Here is a 5056-nt window from a genome sequence, read left to right on the forward strand (position 1 = left end):
TTTCCTGGTTTGATGTATTGTTGTGTGTTGTTTGTTTTGCTTAAACTTGAGGGTCTCATATGCTTGTGTGTATAACCCAGTAGATGGGAGGACGGCCTCACTAAGTATTTATGATAATACTTACGCATCTCAATTGTTGTTTGTGGTGTGCAGGTATGTGACATGGAATCATGGCGATGAGGAGGAGGATGAACTAGGGTCTCGTTTGCGTGTTGTTGGTCTTTGTTATATTGTTTAGGATGGAACCTTGGATAGAGATATGTTAGGTTGCTGGATAGAATGGATAGAAATGTTATTGTATTGGTTTTGTATTATTGATATGTTTCCGCTGTGCGTGTAATTGGATGTTGGTTTATTATTGGTTGGTTACTGTGTGTGGGTTGGTTTGTTTAATTAAGTAGTATGAGATACTTAATTATATATACTGTATTTAATTTAAAAAAAAAAAAAGGGTCGGGTTGTTTCAATGAACATCAACACCCCCAAACTTAGTGTTTGCTTGCCCTCAAGCAAATAATCAAAGACATAAGAAGGTAAGTGAGGTTTGAAAGTGGGATCTCAGCTCCTTAAGCTTGCAAATAGACCATCTAGAATCAATATCCAAGTTACTAGTACTATGATGCAAGTTGAATGAGCTAGAATTTAAAGACTTTAGACAAGCATATCACAACCTTTATTGATTTGAGCCTTAGTTATCCACATGCATTCAAATCAACCATTTCCTTTAATATTCATTAAACAAGAACATGAATCAACTCTATGCAATGCTTAAACTCATTTGGCTTGGTAATAAAGGGTTTTGAGACAATGATGGTCTCTGTTTAGAGTGGGGCTTGCCAATATCAAGGTTCTCTCATGAAAATGGATTGAGCTTTAGAAGAATGCTAAAGGTAAGAACACCTAAACTCATACAAGAATAAAACCTTGTCTACCCAAAGGTACCCAAAGTGTTTATCCTAGCAATCTAAACCCTTATGATCCTAGTGCTACCCTTTGCTTCTTCTTTTCTCTTTAACCCTTTTCTCTTTTGGTTTTCAAGTCTTAGGAGATGTTTCTTATTTGATCTTTCTAGTGGAATGGGGGATTCTTTCTTATTGCTATGGTTCTCTTTTCTTCTTATTCTTAAGACATAAAAGCATTTTGCTAGACTTTTCTTTTCTTCTTTTTCTTTTTCTTAACTAGAACCATCTTAATCAACACTTTACTTCCCATCCTTTCACTAGACTTTGCTTAAACACAATCTCCTCTTAAAGACTCTACCCTTTTTCTTTCTCTTTTCTTTCTTTTCTTTTCAAAACAGCCAAGTCCCAAACCCAACAAGTGAACCACCTAGTCCTATCTAGTTTGAAAAATGCAAACTAGAACTACACAAGGTCTTACTCTTGTCAGTTCAAACCTAACACTTTCTACCAAGCTCAATCCCAAAAATAGGCCTCACACACTCAAGAACAAACAAGGCTTGAAAGAAGGTTTGGTTTAGGGGTAGGGGAACTGATCTTAATGATTTAATCAGCTACTTGGATCAACAAGAGTGGTAAAAAGGAGAAAGATGATCCAAGTATGTATATGGTATCCATGAGTTTAAAGCAATGCACATATTGATAATTAAAAGTCAATATTAGGTTCTTATAAAATAGGAAATGGTTTCAAATCACAACATGCTTCAATTTAGATCAAATGCAATGCAAGAATTCAAGCTTGGTTCAATCTTATGCTTCCTACTACTCAACTAGCATCAAAGTACTAATAACTTGGGCATTGATCCTAGTCTAGTGAATAGGCTAGCTAACAAGGAAATACTCATCATAGATCCCTAATGCAAATATTATACAATTCTACATGAAACATGCTAAACAAGATCCTAATATGCAATGCAAACTACATGAACACTCTTTTTTTTTTATGAAGATTTTTTCAAAATTTTTCAAATTTTTATGGTTTTTCTATGCCTTAGATGCTAATGCAAGTGCTAACATGATGATGATAAAAATTTGAAATAAGAACACAAAACACAACATCAAATGCTATCTCAAACCCTCCCCCAAACTTAAATCACACAGTCCCTTGTGTGAAAAAGTTGTGAGAGGATTCAAGATTTAAACACAACACAAAACACAATATGAAATGCAATGGTATAAACAATGGTAAGGTGATAGTGGTACCTTAGGGATTGTGGAAGAAGTTGTCCACATCCATCTGCATGCTATCATAGGAGTAGTTGGGGTCAGGCTGGTGGCTTGGAGAAGGACTTTGGGGCAGCTCGACAATGCCAATCGACCTTGACTCGGTCGAGTACGTGTCCGAGGTGGGGGGGTCGAGCTGGACTGCGAATCTCCATATCTTGAGTCTTCCTCTTCTATTCAGACTCCCTAGCTTTCCTAACCATGAAAACACCAAAGCAAAAATCAAAATGCCAAAATTCCAAAGCAATATATACAGGGATACCTTAGGGACTTCCTCCCTAGTGAGCTTGTTTAAAGTCACTAAGCTTGACTTTGATGCCTTTTCAGGCTTGAGTTAGAGACCAAGGAGGTGATGAAATCCCCCCTGGTTCTACTTGATAACCCTTGTGTTCCTTCTTGATTACTACCTCCTTAGCACTTGAACCATGTTTCTTTTTAACCTTGAGCTTTGGCCTTGCTCTCTTCAAAGTCCTTTTGTTCAGCTTGACTTGGAGATCCTTGACTAAAGCAGTCAGTTCTTGAACAGAATTCTTAAGCTTCTCCACTGAATCTTCTTGAAAGGTTAGCTTACCCCTTGAAGCAGTTTCCTCACTTGAGACCTCATGATCCTCCTTTCTTTTTATAGTGTAAGGTGGATCATATTTGGAAGGCAGATTAGTGGGATTGTTGATGTCAAACTTCATAGTGAAGTCTTCAGTCAGGTGGAGCTTGATAGTCCCCATCTTCACATCAATAACAGCCCCAACTGTAGCTAAGAATGGCCTTCCCAAGATAAGAGGGTCTTTAGGCTCTTTTTCCATACTCATGATTGCAAAATCAGTTGGGATCCTTGCTTCTCCTATTTTGATAGGGAGATTTTTAATCACTCCAACCACATCCCTCTTGGATCCATCTGCTAGACTGACATAGTAGTTGCTGTCCTTGAAGTCCTCATACCCCAACTTCTCAGCCACTGAGTATGGCATCAAGCTCACTGAAGCTCCTAAATCACAAAGGCACTTATTGAAGTGCATGTAGCTGATGGAACAGGGTAAGTTGAATGAGCCTGGATCTTCAAGCTTTGTTGGGACAATAGTTGTCCCAATCTCTTTCAAATCCTTCATATCTTGGTCATGAGCCCTCTTCTTTGACATCTCAAGTAAAAAATTATGATAGAAAGGATATGGAGAATGCTGTTCCAAAGAAGGTCCTCTCTCTTCTTCTTGGTAAGCAATGTTAGTCTCTTGTATAGCCATTACTTCCTTCAAGACTTTAACTTCCTCTTGTTGCAAAGCCATCACTTCTTCCTTCTTCTCAATGACAACCTCCTGTTGTATGGCCATTCCATCCTTCTTTTCAATGACTACTTCTTCCTTCAAAGCCATCACTTCCTTAATGACAACCTCTTCTTTCAAGGCTTCCTCCTTCTCTTGTTGCAAAGCTATCTTCTCCTTTTTCTCAATGATCTCCCTCAATTCCCTTATCTTTTGAGCCTTGAAACGTCCTGGGAATGGTAGAGGCGGTTTGTAAGCAGGAGGAATGTATCTAGCAGGCTTAACAGCTTCTGTGTCTGCAACTCGATCAGTCACTCGATCATGTACTCGATCGTGTGTGTGGTCGAGCACCTGGTCGAGTGGTTTCTCTGCCTCAGTCTGCTGAGTAAAACCTTCACTCTGGGCTTCAATTAGTGACCAACCCTCCCCACCTTGAACCTCACTGTCCTCAGTGACATATTCCTCATGGAGATGGATAGCTTTAACAGTGATCTCCCTTGGGTATGGAATAGCTTGTTCAGGAAGTTGGTGTGGATTAGGAGCTGAAGTAGAAGAAATGGAGCTCTCCATGCACTGAAATGAAGAGGTCAGACTCTCAAGCTGGTTACTCAGGTCATGAGCATAAGAATCCAATGTTTGGTTCAGCTCTCCAAACTGCCTTGCTGCCTCAATCTGCTGATTGGCTTGCCCAAGCAATAATTGTTGCATCATAGCTCTTAAGTCAGGTTCTTGGGCTTGGTATGTCTGAAATGCTGGAGGGTGACACCATTGAGGCTGGAAACTTTGTTGTTGGTGCATAGGTGCATAATGGAACTGACTGCCTTGAAACATGGTTACTGACTCAAACAGAAAACACAAACGATTTTTGCCAGGCAAACGTGTAACAACCCGTCCCGTGCAGCTCAATTGGTGACAGCTTGTCCTGTGGGAATGTTGTTAAAGGGTGAGGGACCAGGGTTCGAGGAACGCCTGGCGCACCAATAACCTACTGGTGGATTGGGATATCCTCAGTGATGGGTTAGGATCGATGCCCTGCAGGGCCAGCTTGGGGTCTGTTGGGCCGGCTAACAGTGGGCTAGCAGGGTCCACAGACGGTCCGTTGGGGCAGCTAGCGGTGGGCTAGTGGGGTCCACAGGACGGGTTGTCACAAAACAACTGAGCACAGGCTCAAGTAGGAGGTCAAGTCGACTGGAAACTGATGGTTAAAGAGATCCGGGGTCTGGCTCGAGCAAGTGCTCGACCACGACTCGGTCGGGCTGGGGTCGAGCTACTGGTCGAGTGGTACCTGATATGGAACTTCAACCCAGAAACATAAGATTCAAGTGTATAAACGAACTTAATCTTAGACTAATATGGATCCTAAATGTCACAAAAACACACTCAAATGGGCAACGGCGCCAAATTGAAACAAGCTTTATTTGTTGGGTGAATGATGGTGGATGTATGCAATGATTATATATGAATGGAATGATGGATGGGTGTTTCAATTCCCCTTATGCTATTGCAGTACAAGAGGTATCAATCCTAAATGAGTGTTTGTGAACAGATAAGATGTGCATATGAATCTAAGTTAAGACAAATGTAATGATTGTTTGTCACTAACAATCCTAAGATGGAAAT

This window comes from Camelina sativa, unplaced genomic scaffold (assembly GCF_000633955.1).
Source record: "Camelina sativa cultivar DH55 unplaced genomic scaffold, Cs unpScaffold00559, whole genome shotgun sequence".
Lineage (NCBI taxonomy): Eukaryota > Viridiplantae > Streptophyta > Magnoliopsida > Brassicales > Brassicaceae > Camelina > Camelina sativa.